This window comes from Mustela erminea, chromosome 1 (assembly GCF_009829155.1).
Source record: "Mustela erminea isolate mMusErm1 chromosome 1, mMusErm1.Pri, whole genome shotgun sequence".
Classification (NCBI taxonomy): Eukaryota; Metazoa; Chordata; class Mammalia; order Carnivora; family Mustelidae; genus Mustela; species Mustela erminea.
Genome location: NC_045614.1, coordinates 174,281,589 through 174,303,470, shown reverse-complemented (window position 1 = coordinate 174,303,470; position 21,882 = coordinate 174,281,589). Strand labels below are relative to the sequence as shown.

Here is a 21,882-nt window from a genome sequence, read left to right as displayed (position 1 = left end):
TATCTCACGACTTTGTTGTTGTTGAGAATTTGGTATTTTAGATAATACATTATAGAAGTCTGGATACTCATTCATCCTTGGATCTTGTTATATCTCTGTTTATTTGTTTAGGAATTGGGTGGATATTTTGTGTGTGTGTATGTGTGTGAGAGAGAGAGAGAGAAGAGAGAGAGAGAGAGAAAGATAGAGAGAAGTCCATTTCCCTGCAGTGTAGAGACTCTGATGTTGTTCTTCAGAGGATGCAGTGCGCACACAGTCACTTTGGATGACCATGGTTTTATCATAGGTCCTCTTCTATCCTTCTTTGACCACAACCAGCTGTTACGTCCCATTAACTCCTAGCAATAGCACTCTATCACTCTCTCTCAAATGCCTTGGGGAATAATTATTCTACTTTCATAAGCAATTTAATTTGGGCCCCTTTGAAGCATGGTTTGTGAGGATAATGTTTGAGGGTATTTCTAACTTGAAGCAAGTTCCTCCCTATTTTCTCCTGCATTTTTTCAGGAAAACCGGCAGGATGTTTCACCAATGGTTCCACCAATCTCCTCCTAATCATCTTTTGCCAATACAGTCACCTTCTTTGAGGGACACTTTGGCGGTTGCTATACATGACTAATGAATCATTGAACACTACAACAATAACTTATGATGTACTACATGCTGGCTAACAGAACATAATAAAAAAGGTAAAAAAAAAAATAAATGAATCTTTTCCTAAAAGGATATAAAAATATTTATTCACATTATTTAGTAAGATTAAGAACGATAAAATTAAGACTTTCAAACATGTTTCTTAAATTACTATAAAATTCATACTTAGAAAAATCTGAAAATTATGTTTTAACTTTGGAGGTTGCTATCAAAGGTTAGGTGAAAAAAGATTAACAAAACTTGATTTGAAACTGATTTTCTACTATTTGTTTTAATCAAAAATAGTCAAATATCAGCAAATTCATATGGTTCTACCTAATTAGAAGCAAGAAACAGCTGGAAAACTAATTTTCACATCAAACGAAACAACCCAGCCCATATGTTGTAACAAATAAAGTCTTCGCAAGAGAGGATGACCTCAGCTATTTTGAAATGTGCTTGAAATACCAACCACAGGGACACCTGGGTGGCTCAGTGGGTTAAGCCTCTACCTAAGGCTCAGGTCATGATCAGGGTCCTGGGATCGAGTCCTGCATCAAGCTCTCTGCTCAGCAGGGAGCCTGCTTCCCCCTCTCTCTCTGTCTGCCTCTCCACCTACTTGTGATCTCTGTCTGTCAAATAAATAAATAAATAATCTTAAAAAAAAAAAAAAGAAATACCAACCACAACATATATTCAACACCAGGGCTTATGGCGCCAGCATTCCATGCTTCAGGATGCTACCAGTGAGGCTGTAACTCACAAGGTCCAATAGTACCTGACTTCCACAGTGCATATTAAAAGCTGATGTTGGACTGACATTCACAGACAGCTTTGGGCTGACAAGAGGCAGGGACATTGTCCTAAATAAATAACTTCCTAATACAAAAAAGCCATGTTAGTCAATAATTTTAAAACCCATGTTCAAATGCTTTGCATCTTTGTTTAGGTTTTCTGTCTTCTACGGAAGGTGATGAAAGGCATGATACTTGAAGAGTGAGGAAGAGGTAGAAAAGTGAGTAAGCAGCAACTGCATAGGCAATAATCAGCTGCAGAGTAGTACTGGCTCTACTGTAAGTCAGAAGCAGACTTGATTATTTCTGTGCTATAGAACACAAATACCCACAGCCTTTATACGACTTTTTTAAAATCTAGCCACATTAAACAGGACACACAGGGTCACAAAAATACGCTGAAAACATGTTTTTAAAACTCTGAAACATAATGAATAAAGAGGCTCTTATTTCCTAATGGGGCAAGGAGTTCCCATATTTTTGGGAGTGTAAAACAGAGACTCCAGAAACAAGGCATTTTCTGAAGAACCACAGAGATACTTGTCAGAATCCTGTACTTCTTTATCCTAAAATATTGACATTTAAATCAACTCGAACATGACACACAATTTTCTTCTCATTTTGTTATTTTATTTTAAAAAGGACAGATTTAGGATATTATAATAAGTTACTAAGTTACATTTTTAAAAACCTGTCAAATCTACAGTAATGGAATAAATAAGATTTTTTTAAAGTTAAATGTTTATAGACATATTTATTAAAAAATGACTGAATTGTAAAATGTTAAATAATGTTGATACACACCAGGAAAGGATTTAGATAAGGAAGGCACTTTATTTCACCACAAGAAATAAAAACTTTAGTTGTAAATCAATGAGCACCCAAAGCTTTAGGTCTTGTGGTAGGTTTTCTAAGCTCCAGTGGGTCATTATGGAGGAAACTTCTTCATGGTACTGAGCTAGAATAAATAAGATAGGATTGGAAAATTTTGCTCTGTGACCCAAAGTAGTTTTGGAAAGAAAGTACTCTTAATGAGCCTGATGTGTGAGGAGGCAGGGAGCAAAAATCCAAAATGCTTTGGTTGTACTGAAAATCCTACTGATGTTAAGGAAAGCTAAGAAACAAAAAGACAAAAAACAGAAAAGGTGAAGTAAAATAAGGTTAATCCTCTTGTCTGGCTGAATTGGAATTCTTACAGTTTAAAAAGTTAAAATTTCAAGTAAACACTGTATTTTTTGCTTCCATTCTTGTAGACAGACACAGTTTGGTTAGACAGCTGCCATACTTCACCTTGAATAAAGCTGTATGCCCATATTTGGGGAAAAGGATCTTAGATAAGCTCCTTATTTTATATCACTTAAGTCTTTGAAAAGAGCATTAATGCTCTGGCTGACTGGCTATCTACAATGGCAAAGTGACCATAGGTTCTGACAACAATGAGAGGTTTCTCAGAGACACTAAAGGGTTTCTAGTTCAACAGATAGTTATTTACTGAAAAGTCTAACAGACTTCAGTAGATGTGTTTGGATTAATTTCCCACTATCGGTTTTCTTTCACAAATGTGTGGCAAGTGTTTACCCATTTCTTGCTGTCTGGACTCTAAACCCAGATCAGTTTGTTTAAAAGATGGACTCAAATTCAGAATAATCCATATAAGTTTTAGTGGTATTAAGAAACAAATTTCTGAATAAATAGAATGGATTTTCAGGATAAAATGGAATATCCACAAAGAAAAAAATTAAATTAAAAACAATGCAGGCGGGGAGACAAAGGGAAATATTAATATTGAGAAATAACAAAAATGGCAATTGCAAAGCAGGCAGCTTCTCACCCATTCCACATGAAATGCTTTCATTAAGGTTTACTCTTTCCTGTTGGTATGAGCAACCCAGATGAAGAGATCAGAAGCCATGAACTGTAAGTGAACTGAGACACAAGCCAGGCAGAAGAACCATCCAGATTCACCAGACACATTCTCAGGCAGCTCTAGCTTCTGGTGGAGTAGCTCAGTTCCAGCAACATAACTCAGTGAGCCCAGTGTACACAGACCTTAGAGGAAAACAAAACTTAACTAGATAAGAGCATAGTAAGAGATTTCAGGCAACATGACAGGGCAACAATATGGGATTGTTTAAGAATTATAACAAATAACATGGAGGACAAGGGGAGATGGAGAGGAGAAGGGAGTTTAGGGAAATTGGGAGGGGAGGTGAACCATGAGACACTATGGACTCTGAAAAACAATCTGAGGGTTTTGAAGGGGTTGGGGGTGAGAGGTTGTGGGAACCAGGTGGTGGGTATTAGGGAGGGCACGGATTGCATGGAGCACTGGGTATGGTGCAAAAACAATGAATACTGTTACGCTGAAAAGAAATAAAAAATTAAAAAAAAAAGGATTATGACTCTCTGTCTCTACAGAAACAGGAAGAAGATAAAAGTTATGTATAATGACAAGACTAACCTGCAAGGAGATGGAGAATGCCTGTGGCAATGGCGGGATACAAACTCTGGCAAATGCAAGCACAAAATCCAATCACAGCTCCAAAGCACATTAAATCTAGACAAAAAAGGTGAAAGGAACTGGCAAGGCTGAAGATCTGATTTTGAAAAGGGTCAAAGATCTGATTTTGAAAAACAGAAAAAAAAAAGATATATTACCACAATTTCAGACAGTTTTTTCACAGTGACAGTTTCATGGGCTAATTAGATCTTTTCTCAAAAAGTGAGAAAGGAAGGGCCCCTTCATGGTGCAGTTGGATGAGCATCTCACTCTTGGTTTCTGCTCATGTGGTGATCTCAGGGTCCTGAGAAAGAGTCCTGTGCTGGTTCCATGCTCAGCAGGGAGCCTGCTTAAGAGTCTCTCTCTTAACCAATGTGATACAATACATTAATAAAAGAAAGAAGAGGGATGCCTGGGTGGCTCAGTGGGTTAAAACCTCTGCCTTCGGCTCAGTTCATGATCCCAGAGTCCTGGGATCAAGCCCCACGTCGGGCTCTCTGTTGAGCAGGGAGCCTGCTTCCACCGCTCTCTCTGCCTACTTGTGATATCCATCAGTCAAATAAATAAATAAAATCTTTAAAAAAATAAATAAAAGAAAGAACAAGAACCATATGATACTCTCAACAGATGCTAAAAAAGCATTTGAAAAAGTACAGCATCCCTTCCTGATCAAAACTCTTTAATGTGTAGGGATAGAGGACACATATCTCAATATTATCAAAGCCATCTATGAAAAACCCACCACAAATATCATTCTCAATGGAGAAAAACTCAAAGCTTTTCTGCTAAGGTTAGGAACATGAAAGGGATGTCCATTATCACCACTGCTATTCAACATAGTACTAGAAGTCCTAATCTCAGCAATCAGACAACAAAAAGAAATTGAAGGCATCCAAATTGGCAAAGAAGAAGCCAAACTATAACTTTTTGCAGATGATATGATTCTATATGTGGAAAACCCAAATGACTGCACTCCAAAACTGCTAGAACTTATACAGGAACTCAGTAAAGTATCAAGATATAAAATCAATGCACAGAAATCAGTTGCATTTCTCTACACCAACAACAAGACAGAAGAAAGAGAAATTAAGGAGTCAATCCCATTTATAATTGCACTCAAAACCATAAGATACCTAGGAATAAACCTAACCAAAGAGGCAAAGAATCTATACTCAGAAAACTATAAAGTACTCATGAAAGAAATTGAGGAAGACACAAGGAAATGGAAAAAATTTTCCATGCTCCTGGATTGGAAGAATAAATATTGTGAAAATGTCTATGCTACCTAAAGCAATCTACACATTTAATGCAGTCCCTATCAAAATACCATCGATTTTTTTTTCCCAAAGAAATGGAACAAATCATCCTAAAATTTATATGGAACCAGAAAAGACCTCGAATAGCCAAAGAGATATTGAAAAAGAAAGCCAAAATTGGTGGCATCACAATTTTGGACTTCAAGCTCTATTACAAAGCTTTCATCATCAAGACAGTATGGTACTGGTACAAAAACAGACACATAGATCAATGGAACAGAATAGAGAGCCCAGAAATAAACCCTTAACTCTATGGTCAACTAATCTTCAACAAAGCAGGAAAGAATGTCTGGTGGAAAAAAGACAGCCTCTTCAACGTGTTGGGAAAATTTGACAGCCACATGCAGGAAAATGAAATTGGACCATTTCCTTACACCACACACAAAAATAGACTCAAAATGGATGAAGGACCTCATTGTGAGAAAGGAATCCATCAAAATCCTTGAGGAGAACACAGCAGCAACCTCTTCGACCTCAGCCACAGCAATTTCTTCCTAGAACATTGCCAAAGGCAAGGGAAGCAAGGGCAAAAATGAAATATTGGAATTTCATCAAGATCAAAAGCTTTTGCACAGCAAAGAAAACAGTTAACATAACCAAAAGACAACTGACAGAATGGGAGAAGATATTTGCAAATGACATATCAGATAAAGGACTAGTATCCAAAATATGTAAAAAGCTTAGCAAACTCAATGCCCAAAGAAGAAATAATCCAATCAAGAAATGGGCAGAGGACATGAACAGACATTTCTGCAAAGAAGACATCCAGATGGCCAACAGACACATGAAAAAGTGCTCCATATCACTCACCACCAGGGAAATACAAATCAAAACCACAATGAGATACCACCTCACACCAGTCAGAATGCCTAAAATTAACAAGCCAGGAAATGACAGATGCTGGCGAGGATGCGGAGAAAGGGGTACCCTCCTACACTGTTGGTGGGAATGCAAGCTGGTGCAACCACTCTGGAAAACAGCATGGAGGTTCCTCTAAAGGCTGAAAATAGAGCTACCCTACAACCCAGCAATTGCCCTACTGGGTATTTACCCTAAAGATATAAAATGTAGTGATCCGAAGGGACACATGCACCAGAATGTTTATAGCAGCAATATCCAAAATAGGCAAATTATGGAAATAACCTAGATGTCCACCAACAGATGAATGGATAAAGAAGAGACGGTATACACACACACACACACACACACACACTGGAATACTATGAAGCCATCAAAAGAAATGAAATCTTGCCATTTGCGATGACGTGGTTGGAACAAGTATATTATGCTCAGCAAAATAAGTCAATCAAAGAAAGACAACTATCATATGATCTCCCTGATATGAGGAAGTGGAGATGCAACATGGGGGGTTAAGGGGGTAGGAGAAGAATAAATGAAAGAAGATGGATTCGGGAGGGAGACAAACCATAAGAGACAATCTCACAAAACAAACTGATCGCTGCTGGGGGGAGGGGGGTTGGGAGAGGGTGGTGGGGTTATGGACATTGGGAAGATATGTGCTATGGTGAGTGCTGTGAAGTGTGTAAACCTGGCGATTCACAGACCTGTACCCCTGGAGCTAAAAATACATTATATGTTTATAAAAAAAAATAAAAAATTGATTAAAAACAAAAGAATTCTCTCTCTTTCTCCCTCTGCCACTCCCCCTGCTTATGTTATCTCTCTCCTTCTCTCTCTCTCTAAAATAAATTTTATAATCTTTTTTTTTAAAAATAGTGAGAAAGTAATAAATTAATATTGGGGATTCTTCTTTATTTTTTTAAAGATTTTATTCATGTATTTGACAGAAATTACGCGTAGGCAGAGAGGCAGGCAGAGAGAGAGAGGAGAAAGCAGGCTCCCTGCTGAGCAGAGAGCACCATGCAGGGCTCGATCCCAGGACCCTGGGATCATGATCTGAGACAAAGGCAGAGGCTCTAACCCACTGAGCCACCCAGGCACCAGGGATTCTTCTTTAAAGCACTTTGTTCAGACAGATGCTATCCGATAAAAGTAAAAGGACACTAACAGTTAACAATTACCGAGGCTCACTCTGTTAGGCACTGTTCTGCACATGCTCTTTGTATTAATCCTCCCTAAAGCCCTATGAAGGATTTATAAATTTTATAAATGAAGGGAATGAGGCAAGAAGTACAAATAACTTGTACAAGATAACACAGTAAATGGTAGATCCAGCATTTGAAGCAAAACCTTCTGGCTCCACATACAAATAAGTCTATATCCTTATAGGTTTTCAAGACAGGAATAAAAAGTAAATGAATGGTGATTGTGAAAGACTTATTGAAAGAATATACATAAGGCATAAAACAGAGGATCTCAGCAATCAATAAATGGCAGCTTTAATTACCATAAATATCTCAACAACATGGGATTATAGCTGATGACTTTACAAACCAACCTCTCCCATTTTTACATTATTTTAATTATTGGAAATGTCTTAATATCAACGTTAAACCAAATTCAACTTTCTAGGGCTCATTTTATTTTTTGGAACTACACAAGTCTTTTCCCCAGTTTCCCTTCAAACTCTGTCAATAATAAACTTCTTCCTATATATTTGCAATACAAAATTGAATACCTTGAATAACATGGTTTAAGTGTACAGGCTGACATATATGCAGATTTTTAATAGAACAGTACTGTAAATGTATATTCTATTCCTTATGATTTTCATAGTAACATTCTTTTTTCTCTTACTTTATGTAAGAATACAGCATATAATACTCATAATATACAAAATATGTCTCAATTGACCATTTTATGTTATTGGTAAGGCTTCTGATCAACAGTGGGCTGTTTGTAGTTATGCTTTGGGGGAGTTAAAAGCTACACGTGGATTTTTGACCAAGTGAAAGAGACAGTGCTCCTAGCCCTTACATTATTCAAGGGTCAACTCTATTTGCCATATTTATTCAATACTCCTTCTCGTGACATGGTCATTCTATGCATAAGCTCCAGAAAGTCTCTGTGGCTTGTATATTAGGTCTAAATATGAAAACAATATTTCCTAGGTAGTCTGACCATCAAAGAACGGAATGCTCCTAATAAATATATTCATTATTTTGATAACTATACTTTTGTTAATACTACATAAGACTAGATTAACATTTTTCGTAGCCCTGAACTTTGACTCACATAGAGCTTGAAATCAACATTTTTCAGATATCCCTATCTGAACTCAGATTACTGAAATGTTTATCGCAAATCCAGTAATTTACTATTTATCTAAATTTCCTATATAAGTAAAAATTTTTTTGCCTCTTTAGGTAAGTTTATTCCTAGGTATCCTATAGCTTTAGGTGCAATTGTAAATGGGATTGATTTCTTAATTTCTCTTTCTTTCATCTTCCTGTTGGTGTATAGAAATGCAACTGATTGCTGTGCATTGATTTTATATCTTGACCCTTTTTACTGAATTCCTGTATGAATTCTAGCACTTTTGGAGTGTCGTTTTTGGGTTTTCCACATTGAAGTATCACATCATCTGCAAAGAGTGAGAGTTCGACTTCTTATTTGCTGACTCAGATGCCTTTTATTTCTTTTTGTTGTCTGATTGCTGAACTAGGACTTCTAGTACTATTTGGAGTAGCAGTAGTGATAGTGGACAGTCCTGCTGTGTTCCTGACCTTAGGGGAAAAACTCTCAGTATTTCCCAATTGAGAATGATATTCGTTGTGGGTTTTCAAAGATGACTTTGATGAAATTGAGGTATATACCCCATATTCCTGCATTGTGAAGAGTTTTGATCAAGAAAGAATGTTGTACTTTGTCAAATATTTTTCAGCATCTACTGAGAGGATCATATGATTCTTGTTCTTTCTTTTGTTAATGTATTACATCACACTGATTTGTGGATGTTGAACCAAACTTGCAGTCCAGGAGTAAATTTCACTTGGTTGTGGTGAATAATCCTTTAAATGTGCTGTTGGATCCTATTGGATAGAGTTTTGGTGAGAATTTTCACATCAGTGTTCCTCAAGGATATTGGTCTGTAATTCTCCTTTTTGGCGGGGTCTTTGTCTGGTTTTGGGATCAAGGTAGTGCTGGCCTCATAAAATGAGTTTTGAAGTTTCCCTTCCATTTATATTGTTTGGAACAGACTCAGGATAATAGCTTTTAATTCTTCTTTAAATCTTTGGTAGAATTCCCTTGGGAAACCGTCTGGCCCTGGTCTCTTGTTTGTTTAGAGATTTTTGTTGACTGCTTCCATCTCCTTCCTGGTTATGGGTCTGTTCAGGTTTTCTGTTTCTTTCTAGTTCAGTTTTGGTAGTTTATATGTCTCTATGTATGCATCCATTTCTTCCAGATTGTCAAATTTTCTGGTGTATAGTTGCTCATAATATGCTCTTATAATTGTTTATATTTCTTTGGTGTTGGTTGTGTTCTCTCCTTGTTCATTCATGACTTTATTTATTTCATTCATGACTTTATTTATTTATTTATTTGGGTCCTTTCTCTTTTCTTTTTGATAGGTCTGGCCAGGGGGTTATCAATCTTATTAATTCCTTCAAAGAACCAGCTCCTAGTTTCGTTGATTTGTTCTATTGTTCTTTTGGTTTCTATTTCATTGATTTCTACTCTGATATTAATTACTTCTGGTTTAGGTTGAGGCCTCCTTTGCTGTTGGGTTTAGACTTTCTTTGCTGTTCTTTCTCCAGGTCCTTCAGGATTTGGGCTTTCTTTGCTATTTATTCTTCAGCTCCTTCAGGTGTAGGGTTAGGTTGTGTACTTGAGAACTTTCTTGTTCTATAGATTACTCATGAAAGAAATTGAGCGAGACACAAAGAAATGGAAAAACATTCCATGCTCATGGATTGCAAGAACACATATTGTGAAAAGGTCCATGGTACCTAAAGCAATCTACACATGTAATGCAATCCCTATCAAAATACCACCTTTTCCCCCCCAAAGAAATGGAATAAATAATCCTAAAATTTATATGGAACCAGAAAAGACCCCAAATAGCCAGAGGAATGTTGAAAAGAAAGCCAACATTGATAGTATCACAATTCATACTTCACACTCTATTACAAAGCTGTCATCATCAAGACAGTATGCTACTGGCATAAAAATAGACACAGAGATCAATGTAACAGAATAAAGAGTCCAGAATTGGACCATCAACTCTATGGCCAACTAATCTTTGACAAAGCCAGAATCAATATCCAATGGAAAAAAGGCAGCCTCTTCAACAAATGGTCTTGGGAAAATTGGACAGCCACATGCAGAATTATGAAACTGGACCACTTCCTTATACCACACACAAAAATAGACTCAAAAATGGATGAAGGACTCAATGTGAGACAGGAATCCATCAAAATCTTTGAGGAGAACACAGGAAGCAACCTCTTCGACCTCCACTGCAGCAACTCTTCCTAGAAACATTGCCAAAGGCAAGGGAAGAAAAGGCAAAAATGAACTATTGGGACCTCATCAAGTTCAAAAGCTTTTCCTTATCCATTCGTCCGTTGAAGGGCATCTTGGTTCTTTCCACAGTTTGGCGACCATGGCCATTGTTGCTATAAATATACACTATGGAGTATTATGCCTCCATCAGAAAGGATGAATACCCAACTTCTGTAGCAACATGGATGGGACTGGAAGAGATTATGCTGAGTGAAATAAGTCAAGCAGAGAGATTCAATTATCATATGGTTTCACTTATTTGTGGAGCATAACAAATAGCATGGAGGACATGGGGAGTTAGAGAGGAGAAGGGAGTTACGGGAAATTGGAGGCGGAGATGAACCATGAGAGACTATGGACTCTGAAAAACAATCTGAGGGGTTTGAAGGGGCTTGGGGTGGGAGGTTGGGGGAACCAGGTGGTGGGTATTATAGAGGACGTGGATTGCATAGAGCACTGGGTGTGGTGAAAAAATAATGAATACTGTTATGCTGAAAATAAATAAAAAATAAATTTAAAAAAAAGATCAAAAGCTTTTGCACAGCAAAGGAAACAGTCAACAAAACCAAAGGACAACTGGCAGAATGGGGAAAGATATTTGCAAATGACATATCAGACAAAAGGCTAGTATCCAAAATCTATAAAGGACTTATCAAATTCAACACCCGAAGAACAAATAATCCAATCAAGAAATGGGCAGAAAACATGAACAGACATTTCGGCAAAGAAGACATCCAAAATGGCCAAGAGACACATGAAAATGTGCTCAACAGTGGTCAGCATCAGGGAACTACAAAGCAAAACCACAATGAGATACCACCTCACACCAGTCAGAATGGTTAAAATTAACAAGTCAAGAAATGACAGATGTTGGCAAGGATGCAGAGAAAGGGGAACCTTTCTACACTGTTGGTGGCAATGCAAGCTGATGCAGCCACTCTGGAAAACAGTGTGAAGATTCATGAAAAAGTTGAAAATAGAGCTACCTCATTGCCCAGCAATCACAGTACTGGCTGTTTACCCTAAAGATTGAAATGTAGTGAACTGAAGGGGCACGTGCACAGGAATGATGATAGCAGCAATGTCCACAACAGCAAAACTATGAAAAGAACCTAGGTGTAGATCAACAGATGAATGTATAAAGATGTGTGTGTGTGTGTGTGTGTGTGTGTGTGTGTGTATAAAATGGAATAATATGCAGTCATTAAAAACCCCCACAAAATCTTGCCTTTTGCAATGTTCTGGATGGAACTAGAGGGTACTATGCTAAGCCAAATAAGTCAATCAGAGAAAGACAATTATCATATGATCTTTCTGATGTGCAGAATTTGAGAGGCAAGGTAGGGGTCCTAGGTGGAAGAGGGGGAAAAATGACATAAGATGCGACTGGGGAGGGAGAAAAATCATAAGACTCTTAATCTCAGGAAACAAAGTGAGGGTTTCTGGGGATGGTGGTGGGAGAGGGATGAGGTGGCTGGATTATGGATATTGGGGAAGGTATGTGATTCATATAAGACTGTTGATTCACAGACCTGTACTCCTGAAGCAAATAGTGCATTATATGTTAATTAAAAATTAAAAACAAAGCTATTAGTTTCATCACATAAATCTCTTTACCTCAGAGAAGTTGGAAATATCTTAATAATTCATGGGCACAAACTTCAATTGACTGTTTTTCCTGGATGCCGCTGAGGGATGGGAGGAGGGGAAAAAACCTTATTACAAGGTGCACTGTTCTAATGGGGGGAAAAAAGAATATGAAGAGAAGATTCAGTAGTTGCTGATCATGATCCATTTACTTGTTATCAACAGACAAAAGGTTGATATCCAGGATCTATAAAGAACTCCTCAAACTCAACACACACAAAACAGACAAGCATATCAAAAAAATGGGCAGAAGATATGAACAGACACTTCTTCAATCAAGACATACAAATGGCTATCAGACACATGAAAAAATGCTCATCATCACTGGCCATCAGGGAGACTCAAATTAAAACCACCTTAAGATACCACCTTACACCACTTAGAATGGCCAAAATTAGGAATACAGGAAATAACATGTGTTGGAGAGGATGTGGAGAAAGGGGAACCCTCTTCCACTGTTGGTGGGAATGCAAGTTGGTACAGCCACTTTGGAGAACAGTGTGGAGATTCCTCAAGAAATTAAAAATAGAGCTTCCCTATGACCCTGCCATTGCACTCCTGGGTATTTACCCCAAAGATACAGATGTAGTGAAAAGAAGGGCCATCTGTACCCCAATGTTTATAGCAGCAATGGCCACGGTTGCCAAACTGTGGAAAGAACCAAGATGCCCTTCAATGGAGGAATGGATAAGGAAGATGTGGTCCAAATACACTATGGAGTATTATGCCTCCATCAGAAAGGATGAATACCCAACTTTTGTTGAAACATGGATGGGACTGGAAGAGATTATGCTGAGTGAAATAAGTCAAGCAGAGAGAGTCAATTATCATATGGTTTCACTTATTTGTGGAGCATAACAAATAGCATGGAGGACAAGGGGAGTTAGAGAGGAGAAGGGAGTTGGGGGAAATTGGAAGGGGAGGTGAACCATGAGAGACTATGGACTCTGAAAAACAATCTGAGGGGTTTGAAGGGGCTTGGGGTGAGAGGTTGGGGGAACCAGGTGGTGGGTATTGGAGAGGGCATGGGTTGCATGCAGCACTGGGTGTGGTGCAAAAACAATGAATACTGTTACACTGAAAATAAATTTAAAAAATTTTAAAAAAGGAACAGAAAGTAAAATTTCTTTGTAAGTTAAAAATAAAATAAAAATTTACTCTTTAAAATGGCCCAGTAATGACATATTTTGGGGATGTGTATATTCTTCATCCAATGTGTTCACTGCTTCTTTCAACTTCATATTTCCAATTTGGTAAGTTATTATCTAACATTAAAGTATATTATCAACAGAACAGAGTTTACTGGGATACCACTTATTCCAAGCTGAGGCAATGTACTGACTCATCTGGGTCAATAACAGAGATCAACAACCAGCATATTTATTTCCTTTTTCCCCCAACTGTACTGCTGAGATCAATGTACTCATAGGTCTGAAGCAGATCAATCCCTCTACTATGGTTTCTAAGATCAACAAATTTCTCCATGAACTGCTCATTTAGTGTGAAACTTATGCACTTTGTGACTACATCAAATAAATCTGCAACACAAATATCAATGACTGATTGTTGTTTGAATTATAAATCTTTAACAAAAATCTCTTTCAGTAATTATTCTCTGAAATAAAAAGTGATATAGAAAGATGTTCCCAAATGACAACAACCTCTTTGGTCTTGAGTGACACACAGGATTCACTGATGCTCAATGAATGCCAGTAGTTCTCAGCAGTAGGCTTTAAAGTCATGGGCAGAAGGAAGGAAAAGAAAAGTTGGAGCAGTAAAATGAATGAGAATAGATATGCAAGAAGACTAGGAAGGAGGAGAAGACAAAGACCTAAATGAATAGGAACTTTGATTTTCTTTGCCAAAGCTACTCCTCAAACCACCCTCTTACCCATTTCAGTTAATGATAAATCCATCCTTCCAGTTCTAGATTTTTCTAGTTCCATCTTTCTGGTTTTCAATTGGAGAGTAATTGTCTGTAGTGATAATATGGCTTAGTTCTAAACCTAGGGGCCTGTGCTGTGATTTGCCTACAGAGGCCTGCCTAAGTCCCCAAAAAGTGTCCTTATCTCCCACTATGCCTTGAACTACCATTAGTTTTGGTGGATCATGTGACCCAAGGAGTAGAGCACTTTGTACAGCTGTTAACACCTTTGTAAATCCTTCTCCTGTTCATAGTCACACTTAAAACTAATAGCTTTCCTGGACACTTGGTAAGTGGGTTGGTATAATAGACCCAAATGAAGATGACATTGGATCCAAATCCACATACCCCAAAAGGTGTTTTACCTTTCTCTTGGTTGTAAGAGGGCCAGATGCAGCAACTTATCCTTTACCTTAGAAGAGATGTCTCCCCATGACCCATTGCTGGATTGCTAGAAATTTCACCTAGATATAAGAGCCTCGAATTTTGTTGAATATATTTCTCAACACAAGTGTCTACCAATAGGTCTACAGTTGCTGCTTCATAAGGAATAAATGTGATATTTTATGGCAGGGAAAGAAGATCAAGGTCCTTGAATAAATATTTGCAAATCATGTATCTGATAAGAGCCTCATAAGCAGAATATAAGAGAATCTCAAAAGCTAAAAAATAAGAAATATATCTCAATTTAGAAATAGAAAATATTTCAGTAGACACTTCTCTAAACAAGATATGCAGATATCAAACAGAGACACAAAAATATGTTCAACAAAATTCATCATTGGGAAAATACACATGACTATAGTGAGATACACCGGCTCACCATTTAAAATAACTAAAGTTGAGTGGCACCTGCGTGGCTCAGTTGGTTAAGCATCTGCCTTCTGCTAAGGTCATGATGTCAGGGTCCTGGGATTGAGTCCTGCATCCAGCTCTTGCTCAGTGGGGTGTCTGCTTCTCCCTCTCATGCTTCCTCTGTGCTCTCTCTCTCTCTTTCTTAAGTAAATAAATAAATAAATATCTTTAAGAGAATAACTAAAATTGAGAAGACTTCTAATATTGAAAGCAACAATATAGACTTTTGTACCCATAGATGGACCACAATATGAGGTGAGAGATAAATACACAAAATTGAAGAGAAAAATTATTTTATTTATTTTTTTTTAAAGATTTTATTATTTATTTGACAGACAGATATCACAAGTAGGCAGAGGCAGAGAGAGAGAGGAGGAAGCAGGCTCCCTGCTGAGCAGAGAGCCCAATGCAGGGCTCAATCCGAGGACCCTGGGATCATGACCAGAGTTGAAGGCAGAGGCTTTAACCCACTGAGCCACCCAGGTGCCCTGAGAAGAATTAATTTTAACTCACATTTGGATTATGTTGAAATTTCCGGTACACATATTGCTTACACACCCTCCTACTGAGTTTTGACAGGGCTTCTATTTTATCTATGTAGTTTATTTCTCCCATTTTCTTTGGCTTTCACAAGCAAAGTCTAAGCACACAATAAATGATTTATGACTCCACCAAAATATAAGCCCTTTGTTTCCCCCTAGCTGCCATCAAGTCCCATGTGGAGGTTAAGCACTTTTACTCCTCTTTAGATCCTAAATGAAAATGTTGCTATTTGTACATTGTACTCTTTTGACACATATAATGTCATTATTTTCTGAGTGAACATTATGTCACTTCTCTCTTCATGTTGAAAGGTAAATATGAACACCTTACCACCATGTTCAAAATATCTCACTAGTTGTCCTTAAAAGTGGGAACAAGAACAAAGGGCCTGACCTAGCCTCCAGACCCCATGTGAGCCCAACCATGTTGGTCTTTCTCATCCTATCTGGCTCCTCTTGCTTCTCTTTGGATGCCAGCTACATTTACCACTTTTCTTTATGTGCTTCTCCAATGATCTAGCTCTGAGACCATCTAGGCCTTCCAAGGATGGAAGGTCCTAAAGGTGGCAAATGTCCAGGTCATCACATTGTTAATGAAGACTTTGGACATCCTCCCTGACCAATCAAAAGAGAATACGCATTTTAGGAAAATTCCTAGGAAATTCACAGGCATTAATATTTGAGAAGCATTGATATACAGCACCTCCTACTATGGTCCTTTGTACCTCTGTGAAGTAAGATTTCTCACCTATTTACAAATGAAAGTATGAAGTTCAGTGTAGTTCTGGAACATGACCTGCATTTTGTATTTGAGTTTCCCCTGAAAGGAATGCAGAACTTTGGCCTCATTAAAATCATGTACGATTGGCTCAGATGTGATCATACTAATCAAAGCACTCAGAGCATCAACATTTATATATTAAAATTTGTATAAGTATGTCAGAGGTGTCATTAATAGTGGAAAATAGGGGCATAAAATATAATATCAATGATGACTTGATGTTTATGATTTCAGAGTCTATAATGACCTATGAGTTACCTGGACTTTTCACACATGTTCAAGTTTACAATGCACAGAAGAACAATTTAGTTTTGTCCTAAAGGGAAGCCTTAGGTACTATTGGGAGAATTTTAGTTCTTCATTTCTTCTTATTCTGACAAAAAGCTTACAGTTGTACAACAGGTTGACTCTTGTGCTTGAAACAAATTGGTATAAACAACATTCTCCTGAGCTTCTTAAAGGAAGCTCCAAAGTGAATCAGTGTGTGAGAAGTTACTACACATGTTGTGGTCATTTCAGTGCTACTGTATTTCTTATCTCCTTTAGAAAACCTAACACTTCAAAAGAATTTTCTCAATTTCTTATAAGATATGGGTAAGACAGAAATGATTACTATAATATTTGTTATTCTTTATATATAAATTTGATATACTCTTACATTTATAATAATTTTACATTGGGTTTACAAGAGCCAATAAGCCAGGTGAGTAATGGAAAACAAATACTGAATAATTTACATATTAAATCTTAATGACTCTCCTCTAGTAAGCAACATAGATGTAAGACTGAATTACTTCCTTTAACAATGTTTTATTATTTCTTAAAATATCTCTAAGGAATTTATAAGTATTCATGAACTAGAGTGTTAAACAATTTAAACTACATTTAAATAGCATTTCATAATGATTCCTACATCAGTAATCTTTTTGCTTATTCTGATTAAAAGCTCCATTACATTTAACTGATCACATTTTCTCATTCAGACATTTAATGTAGGTCAATTGTGTATTAACTCTATCCTATCTCCCACTTCTGACAAGCATTTCATTGACTATTTATATACATGTAGCAGGAAATAGGCAGTAGGTGCTTCTTCACTTCTCTTTCCAGCATTTATACCTTAATAAGTACCCACACAAACTGAATTTGAGATTTTTTCATTATTTAGTGATTTGGAATTGCCTAGAAAGGAGTTTTTTTTTCCAATAAAAATACCTTTATCATGTGAAATTAGTAGCTTTGTTATTTATATCACCTGTATTCTACTCCATTCTGACACAATTTTATTCTTTGGAAACACTGGTAGAGAAAAGTTTTCTCAAATAAAACCATAAGGATTTCTAGAAAAAAGTCAGTCCTAATCACTGTTATAGCAAATGTGAAGCAACTTTTAAAAAACCTTTCAGGCAGTGCTAATATATTTATGAGCAAAGTTTGTGATGTAAAATTTTACCAGAAAATCTGTTACATACACATATTCCATAGAAAAATAAATTTGGAAATTGGAATAAAATAAGGAAAGAAAAGATTCCTATTGTTGACAACTTTAAACAACACCCAGGGTTATAATAAACATTTGTCCCTAAACCCTGGGCCTTTACATTTTTGTTGTCTATAGTCTTTCTCTGATACATTCTTTTTTTCTTTTAAAGATTTATTTCTTTATTTTAGGAAAAGAGAGAGAGAGAGAGAGAGTGCAAGTAGGTAAAAGGGCAGAGTGAAAGAGAGAGAGAGAGAATCCTCAAGCAGATGCCCCACTGAGTGCATAGTCCAATGTGTGGCTTAATCCCAGGAATCTGAGATCATGACCTGAAGTGAAATCGAAAGTCTGCCTCTTAGACCACTGACTCACCCAGTCACCCCTGATAGATTCTTTTTTTTTTTTTTTTAAAGATTTTATTTATTTATTTGACAGACAGAGATCACAAGTAGGCAGAGAGGCAGGCAGAGAGAGGAGGAAGCAGGCTCCCTGCTGAGCAGAGAGCCCGATGCGGGACTCGATCCCAGGACCCTGAGATCATGACCTGAGCCGAAGGCAGCGGCTTAACCCACTGAGCCACCCAGGCGCCCACCCCTGATAGATTCTTAATCTTTCTTTTCTGCTTGTCTTTCCTACACTTACTAACCATGCATGTATTATTCTCTGCTTATTTCTGTTCCTGCATCTTGTGATCTTCACCCACCCAAACTTCTTATGCAGTCTTCTTTCTTCTTTTTATGGCTTTCTCTCCATTTCTCTCTTTTGAAAAATTTTAATAAAGCAATATCAAGGAAAAATGTTTTATTTGTCCACCCGCAGTAGACTTATAACAACTCTTGTCCAAATTCTTGGAATATTTTAATCTTGCTTCCCTTCTCACTGTTGTGCAGTTGTTTCCCACTCACTGCTCATTATGCTCTGGCCTCCACTGCATCACATGACAGAAATTGGTCTCACTAAAGCCATCTCTCAGTTTCCATGCTTAATCACAGTTGTTCACTCCTTATCCTGCCAGAGCATTTATTTTAGTGATTGGTACCATAATTTTCTTTGATGTTCTTGACTATCTTCCTCTCTTTGTGTTCATGACATTTATCTTGATCAATCTGCTCAGTATCCTTTCCTGGTCTCTCCTTGTCTTTATTCTCTGCCAGTCAGAACTATTAGTTTCAACAAGAAATTATTTTTTGGAATGGAATCTTACATGGAAATGCTGGGAAATTAAAGGAATCTTCTGAGAAAAAATGGGCAGGAACAAAAGCAAGCATGGTCATGTGCCAATAGCAAAAATTATATTCCAACATTGACTCCATGAGGGCTGTTGTCACCACTGCTATGTGAGAATTCCACTGTTCACATGGACAGAGTCACTGGTGTGGATGCAGGGTGCATTTGCTGGAACCTTCATATTGTGCCTTGGCTGTCTTTGCAATTCAGATTATCTTTTGTCCTTGTCCCTTTTCCTCCCTCATTCCAAATTTCAACTCTAGGGTGAGTGATGTAGATTTGTCAAACCTACATCATGTCCCCTCACTTTAGATGTCAGGGAGCTAGGAAAGCCAACCATAGCACTCTTGGGTCCCACAATGGGTGTTAGAGTTTGCTAGCATCAAAATTATGTGGTAGAAAGGAGGATCAGTTTGGCTATCTAAAGGAGATATATAACTTCACTTCACTTTAGTATACATTGTCAGTTCAGTTATTCACCATTCTCTTCACTTTATGTATTCTCCAATAGATAGGTCATACATAACTATGCCTTCAGTCTACCCAATGATTTTCAATTCATGATCTGCAGTAGACTCAAACTACAAAGTACACAGCACTGATGCCTACAAACTGGCCACTACATCTGACTTCTCAATCAAATTTTGATGAAAATCTACCCAGTTGCCAAATGATGATTCTATTCTTCACTGACCAACCCTGTAATATGTCAGAGAGGCACTGCATCTATCTTCTGAACACTTTCCTTCTGTCTCTTCATCTTCCCACCAATCTCAATGTCATTTCACACACAGATTAGCCATGTCACATGTGCTTGGTTCACTTCGAGTTCAAAGAGAATGCAGATTATTAGCCTTAATAATTGACTCACTAAATCAATGTCTACAGTGAAACTTCAAATCTATATTTTGCATAAAACTTTCCCCAGAATGTGTGATCTGGAGGACATTTAATGCAAAATATAGATTTGACATTTTTCTATAGGTTCTCGTTTGAGAACATTGAGTAGTAGTAACTTTTTTACTAATATTCCTGATCCTAATTTCAAACTCTCTGCAGTCTATTTCCTACACCTCCATATATTCATTTTAGAAAGAATCTACCATTACTACTCTTTTCTCTTAGTTTCAGTGCATGCTTATTCCCTAATGAAAAATGTTCATGATCCTCCATATGCCATTTAACTCATTTTATTACTGAAGCCCTTCAAGATTCTTTTCCCTTTACCCTACATCCACATTCCAAACATAAAATTTCCAAATTATGCAGATCCTGTCCCATAAATTTAGGATGTACTACAATGTCCTCCATTTTTCCAATTCTGTTCATGGTTGCACATTTTAAAAATTGAAATAATTCCACTTATTTCAAAGATCTTACAATAGTTTCCAATCAATAGAGAGGCAATAAACAAAATTGAGATGGTGTTCTAATGTGCATAATTTTATTTCAACTCTCCTTTCTATATTTTCTTGTTATAAACTGAGAGACTTTTTTCCAATTTACTAAATTTCATTTCAGGCAACTCATTATCCAGTGAGGATATGGAAAAGGAACATAGAAAAGGACTTGGAAATGTAACGTTGTTGACAGATTTGATTCTCACAGGATTCACATATGAACCGCAGTGGCAAATCCCCTTGTTCCTAAAGTTCTGGCCTAATTGCTCTCATATGGGATGACTCTCAGCTTCACATCCCTATGTACTTATTTCTTGGGAGCTGGGCATTTGTGGATGCTTAGATATCATCCACAGTATCCCCCAAGATGCTGGTCAACTTTTTTGGCAGATCAAAATGATATCTCTTTCAGAATGCATGATACAATTTTTTTCCTTTGCAGTAAGTATAACAGTGGAATGCTTTCTGCTGGCAACAATGGCATATGATCTCTATTTGGCCTTTTGCAAACCATTACATTATCCAGTGATTATGTCCAAGACACTGTGCATCTGCTTGTTAGTTTTGTCACTTTATGTGGCCTACATCATGCCATAATTCATATTTATTTCTTATTCAGATTAACCTTCTGCAATTCCATCATAATACATCACTTTTACTGTGACATTATACCATTACTTAAGATTTCTTGCACTGACCCTTCTGTCAATTATCTGACAGTATTTGTTTTTGCTGGGTCAATACAAATGTTCACCATTCTGATAGTTCTTATCTCCTACACACTAGTTCTCTCTACAGTCTTAAAAAAGAAGTCTCTACAAGGCATAAAGAAAGCCTTCTCTACCTGTGGAGCCCATCTCCTATCTGTCTCCTTATACTACGGTGCTCTTGTCTACATGTATGTGTGCCCCGTATCTACACAATCAGAAGACCAAGATATGATGGACTCTTTATTTTACACTATCATAATTCCCTTGTTAAATCCAATTATCTACAGTTTGAGAAATAAGAAAGTCATAGATTATTTGAGGAAAATATTGAAGAGAAATTCTTAGAATTCACATTATTATTTCTCGTTTCACTAGAATGACAAATTGTACAGATTTCATTCTTGCTAGGTGTTGATTAGTGTTCATTTTTTGCAGCTGTAATTGTCCTAATGTTTAAATGACTTAAGATGAGATTACAAAACAAATATATGTATATGAAGTCAAAAATAGAGGGAATCTTAATCAAGTGTTCATGACGTAAAGATAATTTAAAAGGAAACAAAATATTTCACATGATTGCGTGTTTCAATGTGGCTTCATAAATGTATTAAGCATTGAAATAGGGTAGTTACTTTAAAAAAAAATT

The 21,882-nt window shown here is 37.1% G+C and overlaps 2 pseudogenes; one reads left to right on the top strand and one right to left on the bottom strand.

The window, feature by feature from the left end:
• Positions 1-3,147: 3,147 nt before the first annotated feature.
• On the bottom strand, positions 3,148-14,233 carry LOC116591627 (annotated as a pseudogene).
• A 2,776-nt stretch (positions 14,234-17,009) lies between these two features.
• Positions 17,010-21,581, top strand: LOC116591622 (annotated as a pseudogene).
• The last annotated feature ends 301 nt before the right edge of the window (positions 21,582-21,882 follow it).